Below are 13,898 nucleotides of genomic sequence, written 5' to 3'. Positions count from 1 at the left end.
GAAATACACGTGATATTTTTGTATTTTGACATAAGTTTATCTCAGTTCAGTTAGACATAGCCATTTCTCTAGTGGTGAGCTGACTGGTTGCAAGGCAGCTGCTGTCTCATATACAGTGATTATTATGTGCTGGGCAACTACAAAGAAAATAGCTCATTTGCAGATAGTACGGGTATTCAAGTTGTTGAACAGATTCTGCCTATATTCTTCAGGGTAGCATTCACAATATTTTCATTTTTACATACAAGAAAAATTAAGTGGTCCACATCTTTAAAAGGTGAGTTACATTGCTTAAAAATTACTTCAGAGATGCTAAGGACACTTTAGCTTTGTTGTTACGATTTTTTAAATTGTGTGAATCTTGATCTCATTGTTCCTTGGAGAAAAAAAGAAAAACCAACAAAAAAGGAACCACAGGTGGTCTGAGAAAGTTGTATTGATTATTTGCTCTTTCTTCTTTGTTGATACTGAACTTTTGCCCTTGCTTGATGATGCTAGCTGTGGGCTCACAGGGGTTAACTAGGGGCTGTGTCAGGAAAGTATGTTAATAGATCTCGGTGTGCTCAGGACAGTTTCCAAATTCGATCAACATATGTTGAACTAGTCATTAGTCATTTTTCACATCTTCCATTAATGCCTTACTTGAACAAGCTTTGTCACCTTGCAGGGACAAACTAGTATTTCAATAATGTGATCTATGATTGTGTTTGAGGTCTTTCATCATAACAGATGAGTGTCAATTGTAAAGATTCTCATATTAAAGAACATTTAGTTTAAGACATCTGTGGAACCTCATTGCTGACTGGCTCTCATTTTTTATTCCAGAGACACCTTCTTATAAAATACACTTGTCAAACTGCTTTTTAGCAGTGCCTTGGAGAGGATCATCCCCTGACGGCCCACATTTTAACAGCAGCAAAAGCGAAATAAAAACACTTGGTTGTGTTAGATATCTGGTAATGAGCTGACAAAGGTGTAAAGGTAGCCAGGTGCGGTGTATCTCATCTGTAGTGTATGTTAAGTGTTGGGCAGCTACAGAGAGTGAGGCAGCCTTGTGTATTTTTAGAGGTGTGAGAACTGTCGTGCAAAGCCAAATCCTCCTATATTTCTCCTCCACTACTCCCCTTAGGAGGCTCTCACTTTCCCCACCCTTTGTTTCCAAGCTCCAATGTGTTCTGTTATTATTTAAGGAAAATATTGTCAGCATTGTTTGCTTGGTCCAACAGAAGGCAGGCGACTTTTTCCTTTTCCCCATCTCTACAGTGGGGAACAGCAACAGGGAGGCTGTTGCTTAATTGGTATTAGTTATTGGTGTAAAGCTAAAGTGGCATAGCTGTGTTATGTGGGGAGGCCGAGAGGAAGAATGCTAGGGGGTAGGGGCACCTGTCAGTCTGAAGCAAAATAGTTCTAGCACATGTAGTGCTAGGTTCGGTGGGATTTCTTTTTCCTGGCGCTTCTAAAAACTTTTTTTTTTTATTGCTTTCATTTCAATTGAATCAACAGATGAGGGAATCCATTACTTGGCTGCCACTAACACAGACTTCATTAACTAGCACTTTCACCTGTAACAGTCATCGGTCAAGTATTGCCTGGATTTTTTAAAGTAGTCTGTCTTATGTTTTAGGGAGGAATCGTGCCACTGTTTTTTTTTTTATTGCTCGTTGCACATATAGAATGAGTAGAATTTGTGATAAATAAAATGCACTGAAAGTAGGTGAGCTTATGTGCTAAATATTTAACATCTCTTTGAAATATTTGCTGATTTAGAGGAGTCTCTTACTTGTGGGTTCTTTCATACACATTTGGGTTTTTCCTTTTCAGCCCACATCTGTTTAAGAATGCAGTCAATTCAGTGATTCCTAATCAGAAGCATTTGGAAATCTAGAACAGGAGCGGCAACTTCTTGGCTTTTGGTCTTGCAGTATTTTATATTTTTTATGGCAATTTACAATATGGCTAAAAATCTTGTAAACCTTTAAGTAGGTTCCCGGAAATTGTCTGTATCGGCTCAACTAAAAAATCCTTCAAAACTTTGGCTGAATTTTTTTCACCTATTTTAGACAAAGCTTTAAAAGACTTATTTTCTTAACCATTCAAAAGACAGTTTTGTGATGTGACTAAAACTACTTTTTTCATAAAGTGTATTGTTTTCAGAAGGATATACGGAATGTTCTAGAGATGTACTTCGTGAGTATAACATTTATCTCATTTCAACTCTGGACAAAAGGAGTATGATATCAGATGCTGTTTGTTTTCCTTCGTTCTAGCATTGTGTGACATCAGTCTTCACATCAGAGAGAAATAGAGCTTGAAGGTACAGCATATTCTTGGCAGGAATTATGATGCTGGCATCAGGATTTTGGCTAGGGTGAACTCAAGGGTGATCTGGAAATGAGTACCAATTACTTGTACACAGTGAAACCAAGCAGTTGCATGTAGCTTGTTTACTGTGGGCCAAGAAAGGTTTGGTTGTTTGATTGTTTTCGAATTACTGGGATTCTTGGAAAATTTGCATCTACTTTCAGATTTGAGAAATGAGCGCCTGCATTAGTAGCAGATTATATAACTTTGTTCCAAGGAGGAGCTGGAAAGGCCATGGATTCTTGCAGCTGCATCTAGAAGTTTAGGCTCACTTTTGATCACAGGTGAGGAAACTGGTTATTTTTTTGACTGGAATGGAGTTCGGGAGCAAACCAGCTCAAAATCTGTAATGTAGGTATTCCTACTTTCACCTCTCTGAGGCTGTGTTGAGAAAGGGAGGAAGAGTGGATGGATGACAGAAGTGCAATAATGTGGGCTATGAGATATGGAGGGACCATAATGGTAACCTGAAGTCAAGAAATAGACTTTTTAGAAAGGCTCCTTCTAGAACACGGGGAATCAGGCAGACCAGCTGCCTGTAGTGCGTAGTGCTGTGGAGTGGAGGAAGGCCCACGGCACTGCAATTGGGTGAAACAGAGGGCTAGACACAAGCAGGAGTGAGCTGGGAGCCAGGATTGCAACTTGTGATTTCAGGCCTGTACAGCTTGGCAGGTCTCTGTAATTTTCAGTGAGAAATATGTTCACCCCAACCTCAATGAACGTTAATCTTTTTCTCATAACATTCTTTAACTGTTCTCTTTGGTTGCTCTCCCAATTCATCCCAGAAGGTGGCTTTCTGCAGACTGTGTGATAAAAGAGGATGCCTCTGTCATGTGTCAGGTCAGTGATTTAGCTCACTATTGAGTATTTTCTACTCCTTCATTTAGTCTAGGAACTCCTAGTGATCACTTTATAAAATGACAACGAATAGCTGTATCATATGAATATCTATGTCAATTTAGAAAGGGTAGGCCCTTTGCAGATGTGTCAGGAGCAGTGTTGGTAATCACAACATCTCTTTCCTGGTACTCTGCCAGAGACGTTCCCAGGCAGCCTTGTATCTTACGAAAACCGGTAACTGTGCAAGTCTGTGGCACGGATCATCTTTATGTTGTCTAAAGGGAACAGTTATTTGCTCACTGATAGTAAAGGGTTAATAAATTTCTTGAAAAGTGTTTTCATAGTTCTGTTCTGTGTTAGAACAGCTGAACTGGAGAAATTCAAGCTAGGTGAATTGTGCTGTTGAGGTCGCAACTTGTTCCCATCTGCTGCCTTTGCTGGGAAGGTGGCAAATCATTTCTGCAGAGGTAAAAGATGGCGTGTAGGATAAAGGACCCGCAGTCCTAATTTGAAAAGCACTGCAAGTGGATGAGAAGTGGTGGGTGACAGCAGCTGGCTATCAACTGACATCTTTCCTTGGTGCTATTCAGATATGAGCAGAAAACATTCTATGGGCAAATGTCATGCACGTGTAAATTTACTATAGTGTTCCCTTTCCAGACATGTAGCAGGGAAGTGTCCAGTCCAGACACCTATTCCTCTTTGCTGGGGAGAAGTTTATAGTTTGAGCTGGCTCATATTAGTGTCTAAGGACAGAATGGGACCACTCATCTTTCAATGTTGTCTGGGAGATCATTTGCTAACCTGCCAACAGTCCAGTGCCCAGTGTCTTCCTCATACTTGGGATTTAAGATGGCAGTCTATTATTTCAGGATTCTCTCAGATTACTGTGTTGCTTAAGCAAGACGTGCTTGCAGAACATGTGCCCCCGATCTCAGAAGACTCCTGAAGGATTTGGTGGCTTGGAAAATCAGACGAATATGCACAGAATCTTCAAACTGGCCTAAATTCTCTTAAATAGGGCATTTACATTACAGAAAATGGTGCTCTTACTCCCTTACGCCTCTCCCAAATATTAAAAAAAAAAAAAAAAGGTATTTTCTCTGGCAAGACCTCAGCTTTAGGCTATAGATCAAACAGGTTCAAACATTTTTCTGGCCTCTTTTTTTTCTTCTTCAACTTAGCAATTATTTTTTTTTGATTGATGCCTTTATATTCCCATCAACATCTACTCATATTGTATTTCAGTGTGGTCTGGCCAACAGTCTTGATACAGAGACAAAAATCTTCAGTCTTGTTTAACCAAGTAAGAAGTATATATTTTCATCCTGAAGTGTGGGGTTGTCCTTGCAATATGTTACAGGAGTTTTGTCTGAAGACTTTTGGAAGTTTCCAACACTAAATAGGTATTTAAATGCTACTTTGTTGGCTTTGAGTTTTGTTAGCTCTTCTTTTCTGGACCTGCAACTAAAATCAATGTCCAAAAGGTAGCAATGCTAATCCTCATCCCTCTAATGTACCTGCATGCAACAGGGGATGGAATTAGGATTACATACAGTTACTTAAAGCATGTTGCAGCTGGCTTTGGTTCTACAAAACTTTGTCCGTACAACTGTGCTGCTGGAGAACGGGGCTGGTTTTTGCATTGCTGAAATCTGGCTGCCTCTGCAGCAACATCCAGGTCTTCTTGGACGCTTCATGATAAAAATACAACACTGCTAGTGCTCCTGCTTTTATTATTACTGGAGGTGCAAGTACTAAAAATACTTCTTGCTCTCACAAGAACTTAGGCATACACAATGCTGCAGAGAACTCCTTTCTGTCTGCGTCTTGGTTGCTTGATCTATAACTGGAATTGTAAAGAGCCAGGAGGTTCCCACATAAATAGATCTTTGAAACTTCCATGATGTTCCCCTCAGTCTCAGCTTTGATATTCTTTCTTTAAAGAAAGTTAGGCCTTAGCTGGTTTAGTAGCAAAGAAAAACCTCAAAAATGTGAAGTTGGACGTAGGTGGTGCAGACAGAAGTTTGCACAGAGCTTGTAACAACAACAGTGGGAGGTGTGAACTACTGCCTTTACCTCTGTTGGGTGTTAGCTCAAATATTCAGCAGTGGTGTCTAATCATGTATATTAAGTATTTCATTACTTAAAAAGAATGAAAAGACAAGAGGCCACAGAGCTGCATGATGTCTGGTGGGAGGCATCTCGTTTTGACGGCATTTTGGAGTTGCTTCTGGTTGTTGGAGTGAAAAAGTCCAACATTAAGCTTCGTCAGGATGGGAACCAATGAGCAGGGCTGATAGATTTTTGACAGCCCTGAGGTGTAGTTTATCCTGTAGGAAGAAATCCTGTCACCCTTCATCTACGTTCCTGCTCTCACTATCATTAAACAGGAAAGCATTAAAACACTTCCAAGACTGAAATGAGACGCTGCTTCCTGAAGTCTTGAACAATTCCTGGTTGGTTGGTTTGGTTGGGTTTTTTACCCTGATGCCCATCACCTTCTTCAGTCCTTTTTCCTTTAATAAACTATTTTGAACCTGATCAAACAGAACTACACGTACAACACGGATCTGTGGATATGGGAGGTGAGGAAGGTGAAACCAAGATTCTTTATGAAGGAAAGTCACGTTCGCATCACCTTGTTTGGGTCCAGCGCTACAGTTGATTCTTTAACTTCACTGAGTTAATGACTCACTGCAGTTGTTCAGTTTTTTGCAATATGCAGTTTCTCTACATTGGAAGAGTTCTTTTCTGTTGGTTTTGTTTGTTTTTTAAAAAAGGGTATTTAGCATGTTAGGGCTGTACTATGTTGTATGCACACATCAGGTACAGGCTTTCTCCATACAGCTGCTTACCCAAAGCAGAGTTCAAAGGTCAGCAAGAGGTCTTAACTGTAGAATGGGGGTTAGGTACTTTCTTAAAACTTGGCCAACACAATACAGAGATAGTGTTTTATTACTAGGAGCACAAAAGCATCATTCTGTTAAAAGCATTAAAAAGCAATTAAAAAGTCTCTAACAGTCATCCATAGTGTTTTGGATAATGGTATTTTGCTAGTGTTAGGACTCCTAACTGTTCTAAAGATGCTCATAAATTAAGCCTGGCAAGTACTTAATTCCACATTTCCCTAAAATCGCTCATTTCATATTCTGCAGAATTACATGGAACTTTACATGATTGCTTAGAATATCATTTATTATTTTTAAGTTCTAAGCTGTATATGCTATTTACAGCTAAAGCTGTTTCTACCCATAGAATAGTCTACGGCTACTTTTCATAGCTGTGCAAACTACTTACCTCCTCGTATTTATGCACTTTTTTTTGTTTTATTTTTCTAGAAGCAAATATGTTAAAGTGCATAAACCTTCTCCCTGAATCTCATTCTCTGTTTTATTAAGTGTTTCATTTTGTGCATAGTTTTGTCCCACTCCACCCACCTTTCTCAGTCCATAACATTTATCAGAAGCCCAGCAAGCTAAGAAGTCTGAAAGGAAGAGTTTAGCCTGTCTTATCTACTGCACCAACTGCTCTGTTTCCCTCAGTTAAGTAAAGTGGGGACTACCCGCATGCTTGCGGCAGCATTATGTGTTTGATGACTGCAGGCAGCCTTTGGATCACTCCCACATTCAGACTTGTCTTTGTAAGAATAAGAACTGCTCTCTTGTGGGAACCATAAAACAGTCCATACCCCCAAAATTCTTGAAGTGAAAGATCATATTTCATAATGGTAGAAATTTAGGCTGGGTGCTTAAAGCAAACAAACAAAAACCAAAATGCAAATGCAAACTCACTTTTTAAACTTTTTTTTCTTCTTTGCCCATAAAGCCTCTACACTAAAAAAAAAAAAAAAAAAATTAATCTAGAAAGAATAGATGTTAGCCTGGAAATTCACAAGGTGACTAAAAGCTTGTCTTTGCTCCCTTCTGTCATCATTTTTCCAGAAGCTGAGTTCATAGATTAACAGTTACGGGAGGGGTGTGTGTGTGTGTGTGTGTGTGTGTGTGCACGTGCATGTTAATGCATGTGTTTGCATACACGCATTTGTATACACTATATTTCAAATTATTTAAGAAGTAGTTACCAACAACAGGAAGTGCAGTCATGTGTTTCCCAGTGATGTACATTCTTGAGCAACCTGAATCTGTCTTACAAAGTGGAAGGCTGTAATACTGAACAATTTATCTCATACCAAAGATCTTGATACGACACGTAATGATTCAGCAGACATCACCAACATTTAATTAGGTGGAAGCACTGGAACTTTATCTTGCAATTTTATGAATCAGCCAGAGCTGATTGTGTCTGGCATTTTATACAGATCTGCTATAAACATCCTAATTTACTTTTTTCATTGATAAGTAGAAATATAACCCACATGATTCTCTTAATGCAGACCTGTAGAGCTTAATTTTCTTCCATTTGATTGTTTACAGTTAGGAATAAACCCTTCCACTGTTTCATTAAATGCCATTTTATATTTTTTGTAAGGAGAAATCCAATTGATAGAAATATTTCTATTGCACTTAACTTCTGTAGCATAACTTGTTTTCAATAGATAAATCCTATTTCTTAGACAATACTTTACATTTCACCCTAGATATTTTCCCTGTCCCTGACAGCTATAAGGATATTGTGAAAGAGAGCGTTCTGATGGGAAGTGTACTTCATTAAGTAGTGTCGTCTTCAAATTGTAATCCAATTGTTCTTGAATATGTTTCTGAAATTACTGTAGACTTCATTTTTAAATAATAAACCTTGCCCCATTTTTGTTACTATTGTCTTTCACAAAAACATGTAGTAAGTGCAGTTTTGCCAGAAATACTAACTTCATGCGTCTGTCTGTACTCGGGTGGCGTTTCAGCAAGGGAGTTACGCGAGAGTTTTTCAAGCATGTACTTAGATACCGCAGCAAGTGCTGATAGCCAAGCCTGACTCTCATGTATTGTTGAGTCAGGACCCTGCTAGGGACAGTAGTAGCAGTCTCATCTCCCTCAGTGAGGTTATGGTTGCATTCCCGCTTCCTTCCAGGTAGAGGGGGTGAAACAGATTTCTTCTACTCCTTTTCAAATTTGAAACTATGAGAGTGAGAACATTCTCTTCTTTGGCAGTGTTGGAGAGCAGTTCATTTCCTTACGTTTACTGACAGTGCTTGAGGAAAGATTTTTTGTTTTGTTTAGAACCAGGGGCCAAGCAGTTGCAGAGTTTAATAACCCAAGACAGGGTCATTAAACAAACATACGAAAGGCCTTTTAGGAAACTGGAACAAACTCAGAAAACCAGAGCATCTGGTGAAAGAAAGAGGAAAACTAGTTTTGCCATGGGACGTGAGACCACACAATAGGAGAACGACTGTAATATGCCACTTTGAAGCCATTGCAATTTTCTTGCAGAAAAGTATGAGGACTTAAATGTGTAGGCTTCCACCATTCTACAGTTCTTTCTTTGATTGGACTATGGATCTTTCTGCTTACCATCTCTTTCTACCTCAATGTGATTTCTCAATCTTTTTTTTTTGAAGCAACATCTTCTGTGAAACAACTAATGAGGATGGGAACTTAGCAGACAAAAAACTCAAATCTGTTACAGCTGAACACTGTGGTTGTCAGTCAACATTTGTTTGAGCCTGGCAACAGAGTGACAAAGGCAGGACCTTGCACCTTTTGTCTTGAAGGTGATTTGCCTAGCAGGGTCCGCCTCGGTTTGCTGTTGATTTTCAGCTGTTTCCAAATTCTTCATTCCAGAGCTTCTACCTGAAAAGTTCCGAGCAAAGTTTCAAGAAGTGTTAAGTAAGTATATAAAGTTTTCCAGGATGCTTCAAAAAATGAATGAGATTGATTTAGTGTCCATTTGGGCAACTAGTAAATGAGTAATTTTTACCAGTTCTGGAGATCAGGAAAAGGTAAAGTAGCAGCACAGTAACTTTAAAACCTGTGTCTACATGTGTCCCTGAGAACCTGTAATCTTCATAAGGGCCCTGTCCTAAAAGTAAAATAATAAATTTGTCTTTACAAAGACTGTAAGATTGGATATTAGAAGTGAGAAGAAAAAAAAAAAAAGACAAAGCCAGTCCTGAAATTCTGAGGTCAGTTCTGTAGATTTTAAAAGAAGTAATTTTCGTTCAAGTTTTCTTTTTCTCTGCAATAGAAAGTTTCAGTTAAGCCCTGTTGCATTTTTTTTTTGCCCTTATAGGACTTCAAATTCACTATACTAGATAAACGTATTTGTTTGATTATTCCTTTCCCCCCCTTCAAAAATTGCTCATCTGTTTGCTGTCACTTACAAAGATTCACTTCCTCATCCAAATCATCACCTTGCAGGGTTTGGAGAATACTATTTTTTTGTTCTATTTGCCTACTTTGTGCCTCAGGGAGCCTTCAGAAGTTTCTTTGGGGTTTTGTCTTTTTGTTTGTTTGGTTTGTTTTTTGTGTTTTTTTTTTTTTTTTTTTTTAATGAAGTGAAAAGGAAGAAAGGGGGGTGAAAGAAGAAGAGTGGGGTGTAGAGGAATCTTGTAAAAAAATGGAGTTTGATTCTAAGAAGTTAGAAATGTTTTCCTCTTAACTCTTAAAATATTCTTTTAGCTTTTCTCTTTAAAAGCATAAATACATGTGCATAGACACTGTGGTGTGTTTAATACTGTAATAGTAATGTCTTTTCCATGTCTTTCCATAAGTTCTGCTATCTTATAAAACTTGAGATTTTTTACAGGGTGTGGGGGAGTAAGTAAGAAACTGAGTAAAAAGCATGCTAGATTGCTAGATGCTAGCGCTTTTTTTTTTTTTTTTTTTTTCCCCCCTCCACGCTCAGAACGTTTTGTTCAACAGCATGCACGTCTGTGATTTCACTGACTGCTGCCTAGGCAGTGGCAGGTTCTTCGAAAATCTTGATTCTGTTCAGGAGGAAGCTGTCCAAGAGCACTGGGAGCAGGGCTAAAGGCAGCCTATGAGCACGTAGGACCAAAACATCAGAAAGCTTTTGGAACTCTTCCTTGGAAGGGCTTGCATGCTGCAAATGCTAGACCTGGGAAAGAAATATGACTCAGAACTGATCTCAGTAAAAGCCAAGGAAATGGCAAATAAATTATGTGGGAGACTAATGTGTAATTAAAAATTTAGGGGTAACTTTTCTTTTTTAAACAAAACATTGTTCTGCTCAGAGCCAAATGATAGGTCAGGTAACTGCTAAAGATTTACAAAGCATTTTTCTTGGCACTAGGTAGTAGATTATTGTTGTTCTCAAGTATAGTGACAGTTGTTCATAACCGCACGAGTCCTTTTACATCTACTACTCTTATTGCTTGAGACAGGACAAAGATTGGACAAGCATTAGAGAAGAAATGGATAGAGACATAAAGAATTCTTTAATTCTGGCATTCCCCTGAAAGAGATACACAAGAAGGTAAAGAATTATTTTCTCGTATTTTGAGGATCTTAGAGATTAAGAACTGAATCCAGTATGCATAATGGTGGAATTTGTACTTTAAATATCTGTAATATTCTTGATAGTCTCCTAGTAGTTGTAAGGGAATACCTGCGAAGCGAACATGTGGAGACTGTAAGTCGATAGTAAATTGCTATGAACACACCAACATTCTTGAATGTTCCATGTATTGGTATGAGGCATTTCAGAACCTATATTTGTGGAATATTTGTGGCTTGACTGCGAGGCGACATCAACTTCTCCTACAATGCCAGTTGTCCCATACCTGAAGTTTCATAGTATTTAGAGTTTCACTTCCAAAATCAGTGAATTACTCTAAAATACTTGAATACTTGTTGAAGATCACACACTAATTACATGGCCAAGATGGGAGGGGAGCCAAGTGTTTTGGCTCATTATCCCACGCTCTAACCTCTACGCTGCACTTGTCACTTCTATTAATTACCAAATCATCATCATCCGAGCTGGCAGTTCCTCAAATAGAATTATGCTAGGTGATCTTTTATAGAGATGCTTATATTTGGTACTGCTGGTACAATGCCCAAGGATGTGATAATACTTAATTGAAATAAAATAATAATTTTAGATTAATATCTGAAAAAAAAAAATTCCTCCTACTTTTAATCTGGATCAGCTAGATAATGATACTTTGCCCATTCTGTGGAAGCAGGACTTGAAGTGTGGTAGCAGAACTGGAAAGAACTTCCTTGAACTAGGCTCTTTCCCAGGATTTCCTTGAATTAATGTAGTTTTACGAATAGATACTGTGTTTTTTTTCTGTTGGCTTGGGAACGGGTCCCTGAGCAACCTGATCCAGTGTCAAAGTCAGCTGTACTTTGAACAGGTGTTGAACCAAATGAACTCCTGAGATCTCTGTTATTCTGTATGGTCAATAGGTGCAGAATTAGATTCCCAGTTGTTCTTACAGTCCCTCTTACTAGTCCTCTTAAACAATTACATTCAAGATTTAAACTGATGCTGAAGAAGTAGTTAAGCAATTCTAAGCTAAATTTTTTATCTTGGAACAAAGGTTCCTTTTGTGTGTGTTCCTCTGAAATAACATTTACTTATCTACTACTTACAGATTTTTAAGATGTATGAGTAATCAATAACTCAGTTTCATTAATTTCACCATGATTTTTTTAATTATTGTTATTACTGTAGTTGAAAATAGCCAAGCAGCTGTGACAAATTTGAGTAAGGAAATTAACTTGACATTCCTTCCTTCTCCATGTGTGTTCTAAGTATGTGTTGTAGTGTGTGCTGGTTTTTTATTTATTTGTTTTAAAATCTTTGTCTATCATGGGAGGCTTGCGTCATGCAGTGCTGTGTACTGAAGAAAGCAAGCTTTATAAGAAGAGAATATCCAGATCGAGCTCAAAGCTTGACAGGCTTCAAGTTTTCTGGCTATTACATACAAGCCTTCCACTGATAACTTAGAATTGTTCATAACTTTCAGGCTGGTGCAAAGACGTGACTTCTTGAAAACTACCAGTCAGTGTTTTCACTGAGCTAAATATCAAAGAGGAGGACAAGTCTAACTTCCTGTCTAATAAAAGCGCTTCATGGAAGTTTTGGGACACGGCAACATATTAATTTCAGGTGCAAATTACAACCTTATCTGCACATGAGATTGCCTGACCCTCCTAAAACTATCACCCCTGCAGTACCGTCAACCTAAGAGGCAAGGCTCTTAGTTCAGTAGCTGTTTACAAAGTGTCATTTAAACCTGTTTAGAATCTATTAGGAGAAGAGATATGGAATTAATAATTACTCTAGTCATAGGATTCTTACCTACAGTGGTGATTTCAGTTTTGCTTATAGAATCACAGCACCAGTCTTAGAAATGTATGGGTTTTCTTAGAAAGTTTCTGTAGTGGAGAATGTCTGGTCGCAGGGCAGAAACTCAGTGCATTAACAGGAAATCTAAGGCTCTGAGGAACTGTGGTGTGAACACTCCTGCAAATCCTCCACTATAAAACTACAAGGGAGGGAAACCACCTTTTCCAAGTTGTAGAAGTTGAAAATCATGACTTAAGGATAGGTTTGGTTTCTAACTCCAGTATAATTCATTAAAAGTTGGTTTTGTTTTTTTTTTTTGTCAGGCTAGTAATTTGCAATCAGCTTCTTAATACCTAGACCCTAGCAAGGAGGTCATGTGAGTTCTGATGAAATTCAGAGCGGAATAAAAGAGAAGACAGCTGCAAATGTTCATTCACAGGATGCTTGCTTAGTCTGGACAATGGACGCTCTAACCAACATACTCTGAAGCACTCCATGTCTTGACTAAGACAACGATGCCCTTTCTGCCTTCCCTTGGCCCCTTTTACCAGGGTAATGCTGGACCAACTGATTTCATTTCAGTGTATCTTGTTAACAGCTTTGACCTCACAATCCCCACATGTATTCTTTTTGGGAAGAAGAAACCAAGGTAGCATCCAGCAGCTGCCCTCCTTGAAAGAGGTTTTCTCATAGTAGGATAAAGGTGAGTGCAGCATCTTGCACTGCAAGTATATTTGTCTCTTTCCAGCAGAGCTGAATCTAGTCCCATTCATGTATGTGCGTCCAGAGAAGGACCCGGAAGGCGCATGCTACGATGGATTTGGAGCCAGTTGGTAGGGTTATTGTTTTCTCAGGTTATTATGCAGAGTAGTCTATGTGAAACACTACCTAAATGCTGCAGTGTTTGGGCTGCACTTTCAAGGATGGTTAGGCTAGACTGCAGCAGGGAAATGGAAGGGCTTTGCTGTACTACTTTAATGTGCCCTGGGCTGTAGTAGGTTTGCTGGAACAAAGAAAATCACAGAATGCTTTCAGCTGTTTATTTCAGTGAAAACGATGCGAGAAGGATGGTGTTTAGTTACGGTGCTAATTTAGAGCAGCCGAGTTCACTTCCCAGAGAGCTAGGCAGGCTGTTCAGTCTCTCTGTGCCATGTCTCCCTAGCCTTAAAGTGAGTAAGAATATCCTGTCTGTGGTTTGTCTTACTGCTGCTTAGCTAGGCTATCAGCTTTTAGGAGTAGTGGGTTTTACTTGTCATTTTTACTGGTCTGGCATTATGGGTCTTGGTGTTCTTTCTCAGGGCTCTTAAAAGCTACTGTTACACTACTGCTACTTCTAATTTTTAGAAAGCCTCCAAAAACTTAAACTAATGTAGAAAATAGAATTGTGTAGCTGTTTCCTGATTCCTTACTGGTCAGTAACATCTGAAGAAAATGTTTGGTAATTGCAGTCCAGTTGTTAGTGAACAGATGTCTCT

Source organism: Charadrius vociferus, unplaced genomic scaffold, assembly GCF_000708025.1.
Source record: "Charadrius vociferus isolate BGI_N301 unplaced genomic scaffold, ASM70802v2 scaffold325, whole genome shotgun sequence".
In the NCBI taxonomy this organism is placed as follows: domain Eukaryota; kingdom Metazoa; phylum Chordata; class Aves; order Charadriiformes; family Charadriidae; genus Charadrius; species Charadrius vociferus.
The sequence above is the reverse complement of the archived record's forward strand: the minus strand, read 5'-3'. Positions refer to the sequence as shown.